The 19,835-nt window shown below is 41.7% G+C and overlaps 1 protein-coding gene across 18 annotated transcripts in view; it reads left to right on the forward strand.

Annotated features, from left to right (window-relative positions):
* Positions 1–19,835, forward strand: part of APBB2 (amyloid beta precursor protein binding family B member 2) — a 317,140-nt gene that overhangs the window by 92,299 nt on the left and 205,006 nt on the right. Inside the window, exon 4 of one of the 18 annotated variants that reach the window (XM_053922817.2) lies at positions 6,261–6,362. The exons of the other annotated variants lie outside the window; for them this stretch is intronic. The gene's annotated coding sequence lies outside the window, so the exon portion shown is untranslated. The remainder of the gene's footprint in view (positions 1–6,260; positions 6,363–19,835) is intronic. 18 annotated transcript variants of the gene reach the window in all.

Raw genomic sequence — 19,835 nt, forward strand, 5'->3', positions numbered from 1 at the left:
CTGCGAATATAAATCCTTTGAAAGGAAGGACTTTGAAAGTTTTCTCCCAAAACAGTTAATTTGTTATAATGAAATATTGCAGTAGTGAAATACTGTTGGCCATGGAATTTTTAAAAATACCAGTTTTGTTTAAATTGTGTAGTCTTGTATTCACATACTAACCTTAATATAAAGGAAATCCTGTGTGGTGTATTGTTATTTTAAGGTGGAAGGATATTGGAAAGAGGACTGTGTTGGGAGGCACCAGTCTGTTCGCAGAATGGAATGAAAGGGACGGAAGAGCCATTCTCTGGGCTTCAGGACCCAGATACTTGCAGTGGTGTTTAGACTGGAAGTACAGCTTAGCCTCAGGAAGTAAGGTGCTTATACTGCCTTTCAAATAATTTAGCATCTCCTGAAAATTTAATAGTCTCTGGTGAAATATTTTCCTTCCATTATACCAAAATATTCCCTTTATGACAATGTTATAAAAGTCATTTTTTCCGTTTTGTAGAGGCAGGGTATCTGCAGGACTTTTGATCACAGTAACGAGCACCAGACAGACGCTGTGTTACCAGAGGGACTGTGGCAAATAGATCGCTTATTAGCCCTGCTGTCACCAATGAATATTTACATGCACCAGAGGATGTCCATTATTCACCTTTAAGTGAAAAAATAGAGGACGAAGGTTATAGTATGTCAGCATGCTCCACATAAATCTAGCTCTGAAGAAATAGTTGTGTGGAAGTAAACATGAAGGGGGAAGGCGGAAGTCCTTTCTGAAATGCACAAGTCACGGAGAACGTTTCCGACACACCTTGCAGACCCTCGGGTTTCCTTCAGTGTATTGGTGACCTATTTCCTTTTGAGGACGCAGGGGGGCAGTTTTAGGGAAGATTCAGAACCACCACCTTCACACTTCTGTTCACCTCCTTTTGCCCTCCACTTTTATGTTTTTCTTAATCACAAATATGTTTTCAAAGTCTTTCCTGTTTTAAGCATTTTATTTAATTATTTGAGGTGGATTTCAGGAACCCTGAGTCTGTAATGTTGGCAAAATATAAGAGGCACTTTTGAGAATTAGCCATGGATTGTTAAGAGGTAGAATGCCGCTTCTATGTTATTACCTTATTTAAGACATACATATTTTTATGTTAATACTGAAAGAGTAGTATATGCTACAAATTGTTGGGCATCCTGTTTTTTTTTTCCATTTAACAACGAATGATGAAATCCTATGCTAATATTTATCTACAATATCATTTTTAGTGAAAACAAAACTACTGGATCTTAGCTTTTTGTTTAATTTGAGGATATCCTGGCTCTCAGTTGGAGAGGAGTAAAATACGCGAAGAATATGATGTAGGTTTTTCATCTGCAAACAGAGAACAGACTAGGGTTCCCCTTCTGTAATTTCTACAGTGTTTACTGTGACCAGACGTCTTCTGAATAGGAGGCTAGATATCTGTTCAAAATTGTAGGCGTCCCTGTCTGGCAGGTGCTGTGTATAAAGCACTGTCGTCTTTGGTCCCTTTGTTATATTGCAGGTGGGCCGGTGATATACTCCTCCCGCTTAGCTGTCTTCATCAATATTTCTGTGCTTGAGGAAGGATTCTACCTGCATGTTTCTTCCTCACAGGCAACTCTGAAGTATTTCAGATAAGGTGACGGGTGCAGAAGAAACATTTCGTAGACTTTGGAATATAATACATTGGAGTAAATTGCAATTCAAATTAATTGAAGATGCAAAATGTTTTTATAGACCTTTGCATACTTTCTCAATTTTAAGTTTATTTATTAAGCCAACATTTGTTGAGCAACTACTATGTGCCAGATACTATGTTAGGAGCTCGTTATTCAAAGATTAATGAGATAAGCTCTTGCTTTCGAGAAACGTAGTTTGAGTTTCAAATTCAGAACTCAAATAACATTTATTCAGTATGTACCATGTGCCGAGCAGTGAGCTGGGTGTTCTTAGATGAGGTGTTCGGCCACTAAAATTCAGTGATGTTATTTATTAACCCATCTCCTCCAAAATCAGTTATAAATAGAATTTTCTAATTTTCAAGTTTTTTCTCCTATTTTATTTTATCAAACATTTGGTACTACTTGTTAAATTAGCAAATGGAAAAAAAGTTAAACAAATAACAAATATTTAATTGATAAATTTAGAATGATGATTTTAAAAACACGTATTTGTGTGTGTGTATATATATTATGCATACATAAATAACATCTTTTATATATAGAAACCTGTATACATATAACATAGTCATAATTTCTCCTACTAAAGTAGTTCTTAGTTCACATGTACAATTAAATATATCAAGATTTATTTTATTTTGTTTTGTTTTTGTAATGTTTCGTTTTTCTTTTATTTTTTAAAATACATGAAGATTTAATGGCCTTCTGCACCTGGTGTGGCTCCACTGTCTGGACAGTATGGAAGCCATGCATTAAAGCACTTGATTTTCACAGTAATTCTTGGCATTAGGGATTATTGAAACTTGGTGGGGGGAGTAACTCGCCCATGTTCACACAGCTAGAAAATGCTGGAGTTAGGATTCTAGTTTCTATCCATTTGACTTCTGAGCTCCTGCAGTGCCCTCCTAACCCCAGGGAGCTGGTGGGGAAGGTGGGCTCACAGAGGCTCTGGGCCTGCTGAGCTTGGGGCAGTCCTTTCAGCTGAGGAATCTGGAAGTGTGTTTCTTGCACTGAAGAGCTGGCAGTGATCAGTCTGGAGGGCTGAGTTAGAAGACAGAAAAAATGGGGGTATAGCTGGGACAAGGGGAAAAGCATGTGCCAAGGCGCAGAGGAATGGAAGCTCCTGGCATGTTCAGCGAGAGGCTAGGGTGGGGCGTGTTGGAGGGCCCAGTGGACTCAGGCTGCAAAGCCCCAGAGCCAGAATGAGGAAGGCCCCATGTGGGCCATGCTAGAGACTTGAGGTTTCTCAGCACGATATAGCTGGAAGAGTTTTATGGTAGAAGAAGTTTCATAACCAGAGGAGAGTTTTACAATGATCACTTGGGCGGCACTCTACAGTGTCGACTCAAAAAGAGAAAACCGGAGACACAGGGCCGCCTTGTGGGGCTGTACAGGTTGTTCACTGCACAGGGCATGTGTGAGCAACAGGTGGTGGGACCGATAACTGTCCAGCTCGTCATTCACCAAGCTGTTTGCTCTTGGGATCCGGCCTGCCTAGGTAGGGCTGGCACGTTTAAAAATTGTCACAATAGGCAGCTTTACTTGCCTTTCAATTGTTTATATAATAATAGGAGGCATTAGATAAAGAAATAACCGTGTACCCTGAGGCTTGAGTCTGGAGATGGACACGGTGGTCCATTTCCTAACTATGTGATGTTGGGCGTGTTCCTCATTGTCTCAAAGGCTATTACCTCGTCTTCAGGGGAGAGTTGATAACAGGATCTAGCAGGGCTCTTGGAGCAGTTAAGGGTCCTTGGTAAGAAAAGGAGCTAGACAGGCAAGATGGAGAAATAATAGGGACTGGAAGCTGCTCCAAAGAGTTAGCCCCGAGAATGTCCTGAGAACTATATGAAGAGTTTTAATCCTATATCACTTCTGAGAGGTAGATGTAATTGCCTCTTTAAAGATTTTGAAACTGGCTCAGGTAGGTTAAGTAACTGGTCTGATGTCACAGGGCTAGGAAGTGGCATAGTCAAGACTTGAACCCAGGGCTGCATGGCTCTCACTTACGTGCTCTTAACCACTGTGCTAAAGCGCTGAGCTTAGAAGTATATTCTTTATCTTGAGCTCCCTTGATACCCTACTTAAATCTCTCTGATGACATCTTCTGATTTGATCTTTTATTGTTTTTCACTTGAATTAGGTCACAGTTATTCATATAATGATGTATTTAATATACTAGACTGTGAGAGCCTGAGGACCGGGAAGCAGTCTCATTAAATTTTTTTGTCTTTCATAACTCTGTTCAATAAAATATGGATAGATACCGTGGTTGAGCTCTAATATTTTTCTGTGTCCTAAAATTCAGTAATTTTAAATTACACAAGTAAAGCTTCATTTGCAGTTATTAGTCACGTAGAACTGAAAAAGGAGCCACTGGATTTTAGTTTGATAACTAGGTTGATTGCTAAAGTCTTAGGAAATTCCTGATTGCCATTTTATCAGAAAGATAATTTGTGACTTGCTGTCAAAGACTGAAGCCAAGACCAAAATATTCTTTTTGCAAGCCCTTTCGGGAGGCTGTAAAGCCGTCCGCGCTTGCTGCTGTGTTGCTGTGCTAGGTATAAAACTCAAGTGTCTTCAGTGATAATTTTGAGTCCACAGAGAGTGTTACACTGTCATTCATGCCTGGAAGGTCCTCAGTTTGTAAACTCTTGTGGAGCCCTTTGGCTGAAGGTCACTCCTGTGACAGCAGACAGATGTGCTTTCTGAGTTCAGGGCAGGTTCTCAGAGGCCCTGGGGTCAGACCGCTTCGCTTTGCATCCCAGCTCCTCTTGGCTTATGAACTCTGTGTCCCTTGGCAAGAAAGTGTCTATAAAATGCGGATGGATAAGAGAACAGGTTGATGTGATAGGTTCCTGTGCTGGTTGATTGGGAATTTAGGGGGCAAAATCTGCATCCCGTGGGAGCCACTTTTGCTCGGATAGGCTTTAAAGAAGTCCAAAAATGTGAGCTTGTAGGATGGAATTTGACGCTTCATTGTTATAGCCCGTGTTTATCTCAGGATGAGTCTTGGCTGATTTCTCGGTCTCTTCATGAACTCTTTGGAGGCAGGTCAGCCCGTGTTCCCTGCTCTGTCTGCCTGAGGAGCGTAGGAGGTGATGGCTTTTATGAAAATGGAATGCTAGTTGAGATGAACATTGCCTCTGGGCTTTGAGAAACGCTGGGTTTCTCTCATCTTCCAGAAGAGGCGCACCAGTGAGCTGTGAGAAAGAAAAGCAAACCCTTCGGAAGTTTCATAGCTTGTCCCTGTGGCTGTTCCTGGAAAAGGGGGAGGGGAAAGGCCTGTAAACAGCTCCTAGAGCCCCAGGAGATGGTAAGTTCAGGAGCGTTTGAAATAGGGCACAAGGGAGCTACTGCTTCCTGTTGGCCCCTGAGTGGCTTGGCAGGAAATGCGAGAGCGGCGGAGTGGGTCTCAGAACGCTGCTCTACGGCAGAAACAAACGAGTGCTGTGTGGCACAGAGTTTATCCTCTTCCTTAAGTGTGATGTTGCACCGACTCGTGATGTTACACCCTTTTGAGGTTTTATGTCTTGCATTACTAGAAGAACAAGCAAGTCAGATAAAAATATTCCCCAGACCCAGTCTTAACCTTGGAGTGTTGGGCTGCTTGGTTGTGCCCTTGACAGGAAGGGCAAACTTGGCCTGTGTACTCTTCACGGTGAAAAACAGGAGGTATCCATAAACGTGGAATTTCAAAACCATTTCGAGGGTTACCTGCCCCCACTATGTGACCCCCGCAAAGAAGCTTCAGTCTCCTGTAAAGTGGTAATCCCTTAGTATGTGGATACTGCGGTGGGGAAAATAAAATCAGATCGTATACCTTTCCCTTTATTTTGTAGACTAATTGTTTTCCCGCATTTAAAAGCAGATGGTAAACTCTTCCTTTGATGTTCAACAGCAGACAGACTCCAGTTGTGTGTTACAGCTCTTGGTGCATATCGTTTGAGTAAAGATCAGCTTTGGCAAATTAGATTTTGATGGTTACAGTTTGATCTGGAGCCACAGAACTGAATATCAATTTATTCATTCAGCACATGTGATTCCTGCTTGGCCCCTTACATAAATTGTTTTCAAATCTCACAAGTACTGTATTTTTTGGACTATAAGATGCACCCCCCCATTTGGTAGGAAAATGGGGGTGTGTCTTATAGTCCAAATGTAGCTTACCTGGCTTACGGGAGGGGGCGGGCAGTGGAGTGGGTTTTTTTTCCTATTTTCCTCCTCTAAAACCTAGGTGTGTCTTATGGTCCGGTGCGTTTTATAGTCCGAAAAATATGGTACCACAAAAACCTTTCAAACTAGATAGTGCTATCTCTATTTTATAGATAAGGAAAACTAGGCAGGGGAGTGATGAGAAAACTTGCTCAGGGTCGCATGGCTATTAGGTGGCCGGGCTTGGGGGGTTTTTTTGTGGGTTTTTTGTTTGTTTGTTTGTTTGGTTTTGGCTGACTCCAAAGCTGTCACTACAGTGGGGCTACCTTTTAGGATGAGATAATGAAGCAAAGATTTTGAAGAGTTGGAATCAAGAAAAAGGAGGTTAACATGAACCCTTCATTCATTCATTTACTCCACAGATATTTATTGAGCTTATTTTGTGCTGGACACTCTGCAAGGTGCTGCGGAGTCCGTGGTGGGAAAGACGTGAACAATTCCCCACCAGCTTGAAGGAGGAAACTGTGAGTGAAGAAAGTGTTTGCTTCCCCCAAAAGCTTCAGTGTCTTGGTTGGGAGAGATTTTATAAAGTTTTTTAAGACGTAGAAATTTTGACACCTTAACAAAAGTTGTTTATTATTTTTTTTACACCAGTATATATACTAAGTTACCTGCAAATAAGCAGAGGGGTGACTTCACTAAAATACTTTGCAATTGTGCTCCTTGCTTGGGCTGCTTAGGACATGCAGAAATGGAGGTTGGAGTGAAACTATATTGAGTTTTAAATAAAATGTTGCAAACACAAATTTGAAGAATCACCTGGCAAGGACTGTATCTATTTCAGCTTTAGATCTCCCATTGTATATAACAGATAGCACCTGGTATGTAGCAAGTACCAGTACCTCCGGTTGTTTGGCTGAGTGATGGGAACTCAAATAGGGGAAAAGAAACTCATACAGACGTGATAAGTTAGGTAATATCAGGTAGTGTGAGATTAGCAATTAAATTAACAGATAAATAAGCAAGGAGAGAACACAACATATAATGGACTTAATTCAAACCTGCAAACCGTTTGAATGGCCAAGGTGGGGAGGGGCTGTGTTTAGGGAATCCGGACGTGCGGCTGAGTTTGGGTGCTTGAAGGAGTCTTTCGCCCTCTTTGGATCGTCTGATGTGCCGCTTCTGACTTCCTGTTCACACCTGAGCCCTTTATGCCCTCTTTCCTATGAGGGTCTTTATTTCCTTTTTTGAAACTTTAGGCTGTTAAGAACCGTATTTGCAGGGTGACCAGGCATGTCAGTTTGCTGGGATGATCCTGCCTATGCCTGTCTTCTGTTGTTATTTTTCATGAGACTCCCTTTCAATACCATGTATCCTGGTTTGGATAATAAATTAAATGACCACCCTACTAAGAAGGAAATTTGGTGGCATTCCAAGTCTTTTTTTTTTTTTTAAAGATTTTATTTATTTATTTTTAGACAGAGGTGAGGGGAGGGAGAAAAACATCAATGTGTGGTTGCCTCTTGCAAGCCTCCTACTGGGGACCTGACCTGCAACCCAGGCATGGGCCCTGACTGGGAGTCGAACTGGCAGCCTTTTGGTTTGTAGGCCGGTGGTCAATCCACTGAGCCATACCAGCCAGGGCTCATTCTATATCTTTAAAGAAAACTTTTGTAGCATTTAGACTTCTTTGAAGAATTAACATCATGTGGATATAGTACCAGTAAAATTGCGTATTAGACTAGTGTGTGAGTTCTCATAATAAGTAAAAGAAGAGAAAACGAGCAGTAGCTGAAAGGAGTCAGATGTTGGGAGAAAGAGGTTGATTTCAACAAAACGAACTTTAATTACAGCTAGTGGCTGGCATAGCCATATGAGAAAGGGCATTCAAAGGTTATCGTGACGATGGGTAGTGTTTAGGGAATCGAGCATGCTCTGAGAAAGTCTTGGCATCATCGCTAGTTTTGACTTAGAGTTTCAGTGTTACAACAATGGTAATTGAATTCAGATGTATTTTCTTTTGTTCTCTAAGTAGAAAGTAAAAGAAATAATTTTTTAAACACAGCTTTTGTCAGAGATTAAAAGCAATGGCTACGTGGAAAATTGTTCAATTTGTATTTTCCCGCTAAAATCTTCTGTTAAATTGTGTCTTTTGTTAAAATATTTTAATCAAATGAGACATTCATATAGGGACTCTACAGGTGTTTATAGAATGTGTGTTGGGATTTTTTCTCTCAATAAATAGGGGTAAATTGGTTTTTGTAGTTCATATATATGGATTTGAAGTAGCAGGTGAGTACTTGGTCCCACAGATGTGTGTAAAGGGTGAAGCTTGACGATAATTGCAGTGTAAGGCTTGGGTGTAGGATTAAAGTCACACCATGGCCTGTCTCTTCCATGTTAATATTTTATGAGCTCATGATGCAAGGCCCATTGTTTCTTGTTCCCTGCAGTATTATCTTTCATAGGAGGGTAGATTTCTAGAGTAGAGGGATTATTCGTATACAGTTCTGCATTTCTGTTTGTTTTGGAATTAAATTTGAACTTTGCCACTGGCTGTCTATGGGCGAGTTCTTTCTCTGAGCCTCAACTTTCTAGCCTATAAAATGGGGGTAACAATGTGTGTTGCTTAGAGTTTATTAATATGATGTTTATTCATTCCTGAATCTGGGATAAACACTAAGCATGTAACACCAAGTTCAGTGTTCTCCCAGGCTTAGGAATCATTAGCAGATGCTGCGGATAGAGAGACATGTGGTATTGTTGGAAGGGCGAGACTCAAAATGTTAGCAACCAGTTACTGGCCAATCAGAATGGCTGCTGACTGTAAACATTCTGGGTGGTCTTCATGGTTCTCACTCCCTTGAATATCAGCTGGTTACTGTCAGTATCAACAAGTCTGTGTGTAACCTGTGATGATTTGCAAGGAAACGCATTTGCTTCCTAGTTATAAACTAAAGCTTCTCTGGGATGAGCAGGAAAGGATACCACCTGCATGTGATGGGGTGAGCCTGGCCTTCAGGCCTGGGTTCCTGTCTCAAAGGCTCCCCTTTCCTTTGGGGACCTTGCTACTCATTGCCGGCGGCGCTATGATGGATCTTTGGGGGCAGTGCTTTCCCATTTTCTACTCCATCCCTAATCTGGAAATAGGTCCTTAATTCCCTATAGCAGATAAAAGTTGAGTTCATGACTTTTAACAAAACCATGAGAGTCCCGTACACTTGGTTACTAGATACGGCAGGCCTAGACCCGTTCTCACTGGGTCCTGGGCAGGGCTGCCTCTCTGGCCTAGAGCGCCAACCCCCAACCCCAGAAGTGACTGGCAGCACATCTAGGTACAGAGCCCAGGCATCAAAGAGATTGAGGCCCTGGACCAAGGAAGATTTCCCTCTTCTGCCAAGTGTTTTCTTGCTGCTTCTCATTTCTTATCTCAGGCTTTGCCCCTTCCCAGAGCAAATGACATTCAAAACTCCACCTCTCACAGGGCAGACCCTGACCCTCTTCCGCAGGGATGGGTTGGTACTCGCCACAGCTATGAAGAAGTTCAGCATCAGTACAAAAGCTCCCATATAATCCAGGAGGCTTCTTTCCTAGGGCAGGGGTAAATTGCTTTGTGATCCCTTCAGACCTGTTAGATCGCCTGATATTAAAAAGAGAAGCGATAAAAGGTGTCAGTGAGAACGCGGAGAAAAGGGATTTTTGTGCACTGTTCGTAGGAATGTAAATTGGTGCAGCCACTATGGAAAGCAGTATGGAGATTCCTCAAAAAATTAAAGATAGAACTACTATATGATCCAGCAATTCTACTGTGGGTATATGTCTCAAGGAAATGAAACGTTATCTAGACGAGTGGTTCCTTTTCCTAGCCAACCTCTTTTTCCTTCAAGTGGAAAAATCTGCTACTTCTGATGGTTGGAAACAGAACTTCCACCGGACAAAATAAAACCCCTTTGTGTAAATTCCTGGCCGATCCCTTCCAGGGTTGTCCAACCCACGGCCCGTGGCCACATGCAGCCCAGATAGCTGTGAACGCAGCCCAACACAAAATCATAAATGTACTTAAAACATTATGAGGTGTTTTTGTGATTACGTGTCACAATGTATTTAATGTGTGGCCCAAGACAACTCTTCTTCCAGTGTGGCCCAGAGATGCCAAAAGGTTGGACACCCTTTTACAAGCCGTTGCAGTGAGGAAAAACACTTTCTCAAACTATTTCTGTTTACCTAAATATTACTGTATTTTTCGGACTATAAGATGCACTTCCCCCCCAAATTTGGGAGGAAAATGGGGGTGCGTCTTACAGTCCGAATGTAGCTTACACATATATTGGTGAAATATTATGTTATTTATGTTATTAAATATTTTACCACATTTTTTTGCTTCAAAATTTTTTTTCCTGTTTTCCTCCTCTAAAACCTAGTTGCGTCTTATGGTCCGAAAAATAGGGTAATTCAGACTTGGGGTACAGTGAGTCTTTTTTGGAAATAGCTCTTTAGGGCTCTCCTATTTTGAAATTCATTAGCTAGCCATGAATTTGCCTCCTTTGTACTTGTGCATACGAAACTGACCTTTACTGTTAAATTTCTTAAAAAGTTAATCTTGGAAACAGCTGTGGAGACCGATTTCTCGGGATTCTGCCCCTCCCCCCCTTTCTTCCTTTCAGGATGGAATGTTGTTTCCTGTAGAACTGTGGTTACTGTGCTGTGTATTTGCTTTGATGCCCACTCCCATTGCTGTGTGGAATCTCTGCCCCTTGGGATCCCCAAAGGAAAGGGGGGGTGCAGAATCTGGGATTGTCCAAGATAAATTTATCTCAGCTTCTCAAACCCCGTGCGAACATGGTGTAACTCATTCGGACAATGGTGGGATGAACCTCTTGTTTTAGCAGCTGTTAGGTATTTCGTGGGAACTGACTGCACCAAATATGTGGGAAAGGTGGTTTGGCGGTGGGCAGAATCTGAAGTAGCATTTACATCACCAACTGAGACGAAATTAATTTTTGGCCAAGGTGATCAATAGTCTAAATTCTGTGACTGAGCGGTTGATCTCTTGGCATGTTTTTATGAAATGGCACCACAGGCAGGGAAATCATATGCATGCATCGGGCTCTGCCTTTATTTTGTAAGCCTTCCCTACGGGTTGTGGATAGTCCTGTTCTGTACCACTAACAAAAACTGTACTTGTACTTTGCCGTGCCTTTCACTGTAGCTGTAGTTTGTCCTGAAAAACTTTCTCGGTTTCCAGAAACAGTGGGCACTATAGAGAGAGGCTTTCTTTCTTATGCATCCACATTTCTACTAATGTCATTACTGTGTTTGGCTCTTTTATGAAATCCTTTTGGTCACCTCAACAGTTTGTTCTAAGCTATCTATCTAACTTCTGGCTTCGTCTGCAAAATTTGTGCGGTGAGCCTGAGACGTAGGCAGACAAATTGCCTAGGGTTCAGCTTTCTCAGACTTGGAGCTGAATCTGCTGCAGTGTGCTGACCTGATGGATGCAGCTTTTCAGCAGTATTGATGTCGCTGCAGTTGGATATAAATCTTCGGATGCCGTGGTTTGCATTTTCATATTCACGTGCGGTTCTTGACCACTGGTTTTCAGATGGCTTCATCTCTCAGAAAGCTCTGTTTTAACCAGAAAGACAAAGAAAATTGTTCTTCCTCACGCACTGCTCTTCTGCCTACTCATAACAATACAAGTCGTGAGTGTAGTCTTTTAGTCGGGTGTAAATGGTGGCAACTCCCAATTCACACACTGATTACATTCCCATGGTTTTGAACTTGGAGCGTGTTTCTAATGAGAGAAAACAATTCAAAGAATAGACGAGCCTGTTGAAACTTTTTAACCCATAACTTTCCAGCAGCTTAGTTTTATTTGGACCTGAAAACCTGACCTTCCCCCATGTTTCCCTGTGGAAAAATGTTCTTTGTTCTGCTTTGGTATCTTAAGGAACATAAACATTTCATTCTTAACATCTGTGGACAGTTGCCTGTCTCTACCTGTGTGTCCTGGGGCAGTATATCTGTCAGGCAGTGTTCTTAGAAGCAGTAAAGACTGGCTGAATGATTTAAGCAGAGACGTAACGTACTGAGAAAATACTGGGTAGTTTCTTGAACTGCTCAAAGTTGGGAAAAGGGCAGGGGTGAATAGAGACTAAACAGTCAGATTCATAGCTGAGGTCCTGTGACCCCATTAGTTCTATATGGGGTGGGCCCGATCACTGAACACTGGGGCATGCTGGTTCACTGTGACCACACCGATAGGTACCAGACACTTGCCACCAGCTCTGTCACCTGAGCCTTTGCTGTCTCTGGGCACAGGATGTTGTTACCTTTGCTCTCAGCCTTGATGGTTTCCTCCTGGCGCTGCCTTCAGGATTGGCCAAGGCCAAGTCATGGGCCTGTGCCTTAGGTGCAAGGGATTCCGCCTCTGGGTCTAAAGATGTGACTTTTAGTCAATACTCCCATGATGAGAAATTCCCCAGATACAAGGAGGGACTCCATATACTGTATATTCTCCATCCTTCCCCCCTCCATAAGGACAAATCTTCACTATGAGAAGCTACAGTAGAGGCTCTGGAGAGGGGGAGTGGCCAACATATTTGCCCACATGAAGCTGCAGTTAATGAAATCTCTGATAAGACAGCCGGCTAATCTGTCCTGTGCACTGCTGTTCCGGGGCCTCCCACCGTGTGTTAACAGAAGCTAGGGGGTGACCTGACCATTCAGGCATATTTGGCCTCTCGTGGTATGTTCCGAACGACTGCAAAACAAAATGCATTAAATTGAACTTTAACAATTTGATTAACTAGGAGGAGCAGATTAAGGTTTATATGTTTCCTTATTTATAGTGCACAATGCAATTTCACATTGTCAGTTTGTCTTACAGGTTGGATGGTTTGTATATTTTATTAATCAACTTCTACCCTTTTTAAAATTTATTATTTGGGGTAATGCAAATAATACATTCTTATAACTTCCTGCCTGCTTGTTTGCATTATTTTTCACAGAGGCAACCACTTGGAATTCATTTAGCTCTTCTTCTGATATTTACTTCCATATAGCCGATTCATATGTTTATACTGATATTTCTTGAACATTTTCTCAATTTTAGACATTTTTAATAATGATTTATTGTTTATGCTGTTACAGTTGTCTCAATTTTTCCCTTTCGTCCCCTCTCTGCCCAGCCCACCCCCCACTTCCATACTCATTACCCACGCCGTTGTCCACGTCCATGGGTCCTTCATATATGTTCCTTGACTAATCCCTTCACCTTCCTGCAGTTAGTCCCCGCCTTCCTCCTCCCCTCTTACCAATCAATGTCAGTCTACTACCTGATTCTTATTAAGGAAGATGAGGGGTCAGCTCTCTTTTATCCTCCCTTCATTAAATACCTGCCCTTAACTCTCTAAGATAGTTCTATCTCCATTTGTCCCATGGTAAATATTTTTCACAGCTGAGCTATCAGTTCACTATGGTTTTCTTTTCTTTCTTGGATAGCATGTTTAAAATTCATTTAAAAAAACTCCTATTTTATTTATGTATAACTTATTCACCCCCAAATTCTCAGCTAAGGTCAGATACAGTGGCTAGTCTCTCACTTCTGTGTGTGTGTGTGTGTGTGTGTGTGTGATGTTTTCCCCGGAGCCTTCTGCCTGCCCACTTCATTTCAGACTGTTTACTCTGGATGCCTTATGCCCAGCTGTTGACCTGGCATTTTCCATTACTATCATGTTGGGACTTCCTGATTGACCTATTTATACTGGATGGCATCTGTCTTGGCTTCTTCTTTCTCTTGGGGAAGCACATTCCCAGTTACTTCTTGAGAAAGAGCATGTATGGTATAATTTTCTGGAGATCTGGCATGTGTGAAAATATAATTTAGTCTCTCCACATACATGATTGATAACAATTTAAAGTTGGAAGTTATTCTCTCTGATGTTAGTTTTGGAGACTTTGTTTCATTTTTTCTGCTTCTAATTTCGTTATTGAATTGTTGAATGCTTTTCTGATTCTGGTTACTTTATATGTGACTTTTGGGGGTGGGGGATTTTTAGAGGATTTTTAAAAATCTTCTAATGTTCTGAGGTTTCATCATAACGTGCTTTTGTGTATAACTTTTTTCATTCATTGGGAAGATTATTTTTTGCAGGGCGTGGAGGAGGGTGATTTTCTTCCCACTGTTTTCTGTATTCTCTGTTTTCTGGGACTCTTACTTCCCAGATGCTGGAACTTTTGTGAGGTTTCCTCCAACTTACTCGTGGTACGGAACAGTTCCTGGTCTCTGTCCTTGTACCGCTTTGTCGTACCCTGGAGGAACATTTACCTCCGTTATCTTCAGACTCTTCTATGGATTTTTTATGTCTACGATCATAATATTAATTCTAGGAACTCTTATTCTCACAATATTTCTATTTTATAGCATCCTATTGATTTTTGCTTTATGGATACAATATCTTTTGCCCCCTTGGAGTTATTAATAATGTATACATGAAGTTTTTTCCTGCTCCTAGCATCGACTCCATTTCTTCCCAAAGTTCCTATTTGTCATCTTAGACTCTTTGTCACACATCTGGGGACCATTTGCTGTCTGCTTTTACTTATGTGGAGGCACCGAAAACTGATGGGAAGCTCCTGTGCGTGAGCAAGTTGACTGGCGCTCTCTTTTGTCAATGATGGCCTTACCGCAGGATGACTTCCTTTTCCAGAATCCCCATTTCTCCCTAGGTTTTGGTAACCGTAGATCTCTTTTTTCAGGCTAGTTTCTCCAGGGAAGTCTTTCAGTCTTTTCCTGGCCAATCTCTAGGAACTCAGCAAGGGAAGGGGCTGTGGGTCTCTCCCTTCAGAGTGTACCTTTCACTCAGTCCTTGCTTTATGGTGCCTCCACCTAGTCACTGTTCCTAATGTCCCTGAGACAAGACCTACTCAGGTTCAGCCTTTGCAAAGGGCAGACCTGTGGTGGAAAGAGGCATCGTTGACAAGCTTCATGGCTAAGAAGGATCTGGAGGTTTACTCCTTATAATGTCTGGAAGGCAATCCTCCAGTTTCCAGTACCCTCTTTAGCCAGCCCCCACTTTAAATGAAACTGTGCTTGAACTTGCGCTTTCCCAAGGGTCTGTGCCCCATATTGCCTTGCTGCTTCTCTCTGTAGACATTCCAGTTTTTTTCTGTCCCTGCTTTGAAGATTCACTCATCTTTGGCTCATCTGCTTTCCATTTTCATTTTTTTCCCATTAATTTTCTCCCCTTTCATTGTCTTTCTTGTGAGTTTATCTCTGCCTCTTGCTTAGTGTCATTTAGCGGAAGGGATAGAGTTAAGCACCTGATTATAATCTACTACATACAGCTGAAAATTCCTAATAATGAACTTTTGAGATTTGGTCTTTCCATTTAGATCCATGGTTGTCTGGTCCAATAAAGAAGAGTTACTTAGTTTACTCTAGGATTCCATTTACTCTCCTTTTCAGTTTCATTCAGAGAGTGTTAGTCTCACTGTCACAATGAACAGGGCATTACCCTTTCTTGATTTAAGTATGGAATAGCCAAAAGGGTCACTTATGTGTAAGGTATAAATTCCAAGTCTGATCCCAAACCCATTCACAAAAAATAACATACAGTTTCCAGCAATGTAAAGAAGAGACTTTTATCGCCTGGGGTTTTCTACGGCCATAATCCCAGTTGGGTCCATCTTTCTCAGATTTCCTACTAGTTTGACTTGAGTTGTGTGCAAGCTGGAAAAAACATTCTTTTCTAAGACCCATTCTGTCCAGTGGTCCCAGTTGTATTCTGCAGGACACTGAGTTTCCGTGGGGCATCTCTAGATTCCATAGAAGGTGTTGGACCATGACGTCCTTCTCCACTCCTGGTATGAAATCACTCCAGGGGAACTCTTGCAAAATACAGAAGGTTTTATAATGTGCTGAAGGCTGACGCTATTGAGCAGGTAAACATCACAGCAGAATCAGGACCAAATATGCTCTCTCAACTTGTCCCTTAAACGTTCTTAGTACTCCAATTTTAATAGTAACAAATGATTTTTTTTACAATGTTTAATATATTCTTAAGGTATATCAAGGATTACTGTAAATTACCGTGAGTCTTATTCAACCATTGTAAAGCAGAGGGAAGCCAACTCAGACTTTAAAGGCTTTGTGTCCTGCCGGGTTTGAATGAATAGAGAGGGATCTCAGCTGATTCTCAATCGAGACTTTACAGAATCTTTAAAAAAACATGTTTACCTTCACATGGTAGAATTCATATTTTTCTGTTGCAGACACCTCATGTTCTTTGTGGGTAAATCAAGACTGAGAGTGTGTAGAGGTTCTGAGAGGAAACATTTCCATTTGAAGGTTCCTGTTTTCATCGCAGTGGGTAAGAGTGCCAGGCGTCTGTGCTGTGTGAAAGCGTTCTGGAAGTGTCGCTGCCTCTGAGCAACACGGAGGAAGTTCTTCTGTCCTTAAACCCAAAAATAGACACTCTTTCTCATTATCTGAACTCAAAAGATCATCTTTTTAATGAGATGGGTACATCCCTTGTGGTTTTCACAGATGTAATGATCAGGTTATGTATTGCAGAGCTGGGAGAAAAAGAGCTCCGGTGAGATAGACAATGGAAATTTTACTGAAAGCTGAAGCAGCGGCAACAACTGTGTTCTTTTTCTTTCTGCAGCTCGTTTGCCCTCTTCTTGCTTTATTTTTCATGTGTTACTTTTGATGATTCTTGAAGGGATTCACTTGTCTTATTTAACATATTTAACATGTACACACTCCTCACTCTATTTTAACTTCAAAAAATCGTCACCAGGGAGGAAAAAATAATTTGCAGGAAGAATTGGTTGTGTCGGGATTAGGCACAGTCTAACTCGCTCGAGACAACTCCGAGGAGTGTTGTGTATTCATGCGCTGGCTGTTAGAAGAAAAAAGGATACTTTGCTGATTTTAGAAAGTTCTTCCTGTGTTTTGGAAAGTGGGGCAGGGAAAATAGAGAAAGTAGAAGTAATTTAAGAGAAATAAGGTACATTAAAGTGCCCTGAAAACTACTGAATAACTTAAGCTATTACTACAAGAGGTTAGCTTAAAATGAGGGGAGGGGGAAGTCCACAAAGATTCAATAAAGAAAACTGGGAAAGGGAGAAAAGAAATAACTTGGATAAGAAAAAGTGAAGGAAGAAACAAGATGGGCACGTCATATGGGGGTGGGTCTTGCAGTTTAGTTTTTTCTTTTTAAATTTGAAAATGCACAGGTATTTGTACTTACTGTTTAAGCAGTTGCATTAAAAACATTTATTAACCAAAAGAAAAGTTCCATCGAAAATAATTTGGGGAAATAATATCACACGAGAGGTGAGGGTTGGATGGAAACCACCAGGCAGATGACTTTCTCGGCTCTAAATAAAGATGTGTGTGTCACAGAAGGTGATGTCCTGTGTTTACACTTAGTGAAGGTTTAATTTACATTTGTGGATGTCGTCTGAGTCTTTCACCTTGCTGTCACTCCCACCTTTGCAAGGTGGGCATGACTCACCCATTTTACAGATGAGGCATGGAAGGCTAATGGACTTGCACAGAGTCCCTTATTCAGTGACAAATCCCTCCCTTGTGCAGGTTTTGAGTTTATTCCCACATTTCCACAGGTACTTCCCATCAAAGCAGTTGATGTATTGTGTTTCTGGGTATCCAGCTTATTGGATTTCTCTAAAAGAAGTTCTTGTTAAATAACAGTGGTCACTTACAAATAACTCCTCCAGGGCATGTTTTAGGCTTGGCTGTATTTGTTCTAAATGATTTTCAGTGAGTTCTACTTAAGGATTAGTATTTGAATTCTCTAAGAACCAATGAATAAACAAGGAAAAAAAGATGTCTCAACTGCCCGAACACAGGTCCAGAGTCTGTACACCGTGCATTCCCTTCAGATCTTATCTGAAGCTTGGTATTTGAAGTTTAGTTCTCTTGTACTTCTTAATTTTATTTGGTTTCCATAGCTGCCTTGAAGAAGGGAAAGGTTGGTACTCTGACAGCAATGGGACTTGAGTCTTGAGGGCAAGAGCGAGGAGATAACCAGACCATTAAAGGCAGACGAAATATCCCCCAAAGCAGAGCAGTCCGAGGCCTTTGAGGAGCGGAGCAGACAGCCCTGTGCACGGGGCAAGGCTGTCTTGCCTTTGTAGGCAGAGTTCGCCTGGCTACCCAGCAGCATGCACGTGAAGCCAGCTTTGTGCCTTGTCCCTCTGCCACGATTTGTCTTCCACTCAGATCCTGACTCTGCTTGTCTCTGGACCTGGTTCTAGAACTTAGATTCGCCTTTGGCTCTCCAAAGAGTGCTGTGCTGTACTTGGTGCTTGAACTTCAGAATTTCTCCCTTCTGACTCTCCGAGTGTGCTGTTGCTTTGGCAGGAACTCCCCACCCAGCTCTCCTCGTGGTGGTAGAAACCCAACTTCTGCCTGATATCCCCGGGCCAGCTCCTCTTCCTCAGACTCGGTGCTCTCGTGTTCCAGGGGAGCGAGATTATTGATGGTGATGCTGATGATCCCATGTCACCGAACAAAGATTAATTACATTCTAGATTCTCTGAGAAGGCCTTACCTTTCATCTTGTTCTCATTCCCACCTTTGCAAGGTGGGCGTGATTCACCCATTTTACAGATGAGGCATGGAAGGCTAATGGACTTGCAGAGTCACTTACTTATTTAGTGACAAATTCCTCCCTTCTTTCGGTTTTGAGTTTATTCCCACAATTCTATGGTACTTCCCATTAAAAAAAAGATTAATTCAGTATGGTTGAAAGTAAACCCACTTAAAGAAAAACCTTAGATGAGTAGTCCTTCAACTATTATGAAAATCTTGATCCTTCTCAGTATCTTACTCTTGAACTTTCTAAATAGCGAGATTATACAGCATAACACTGCAGAGTGATTCAGAGTGTTGTAATTTAATGTTATAGAACGTACTCTTTTTGAAGAACATAACCAACTTTTTTAGTAGCTTGCGTAGCTTTCATATAAAAAACATGTTGCATTAAATAAAGCCCCTTTTAAAACCTTTTATCTACCTTTTGTCTTTTAGGTCAATAGCACCAAATAACGTAGGTAGTGACCTTATGACATCATAAAAAGTTGGAAAGGGAGATAGTAGAACAAGTGCTGGTTGACATGAAATGCTTGAGAGAATTCTTGGCATTTTTGCCCCACGTCAGCGTAATGAGAATTTGTAGGAGAAGATGGAAGTATTAATGTGCCTGTTGAGCATTCAGGCCCTTGTAGAGCACTCGTCAGTGAATATGCTGTGGCTACTACCGTAAGTGGAGCAATGGGAAAGTCGCGCACCAGCACTTTGTGGATGGCATGAGCACTCCTTTCATGCCCTTGTTGGCTTGCGTTCGAGTGAGTGGCGTGCCGTTCATCTGGGCCTCTCTGCATTCTTAATCCAGACTGGACGGCAGGGTGGCAGTCTCAGAGTCAGATGGGCAGGAATCCTGGTTCCTTTCAGGACCGAGTAATTTTTTTAAAAATTGATTTTTTAGAGAGATGGAGGGTGGGCAAGCGAGAGAGACAAAGAGACAGACAGAGACAAAAACTTCTACTTGTTGTTCCACTTACTGACACATTCATTGATATTGATTGATTCTTGTACATGCCCTGACCGGAGACTGAACAGACAACCTCGGTGTGTCGGAATGACGCTGTAACCAACTGAGCCACCCAGCCAGGGCTAAGACCAGGTTATTTTCTAACAGTTCAGAAAAAAGGTCACATAGTACACACAACAATAACAACAACAACAACAATGTCCTACCTACTGTCCCTCACTCTGGGAAACTTTATCATTAAAGTTATTTTCAGACAATACCATGATGTGCTGCTGTGTGATGTGTGAAATATATTTAATATGGTCCCTCAAAGCTTACGTGTCATAAACGAAGTGAAATGATAAATAATATACATATATAATAGGACAAAACCATAGACACATAACGGAGTGAATTTTCAGATTTTCACAG

Source organism: Desmodus rotundus, chromosome 4, assembly GCF_022682495.2.
Source record: "Desmodus rotundus isolate HL8 chromosome 4, HLdesRot8A.1, whole genome shotgun sequence".
NCBI classification, from domain to species: domain Eukaryota; kingdom Metazoa; phylum Chordata; class Mammalia; order Chiroptera; family Phyllostomidae; genus Desmodus; species Desmodus rotundus.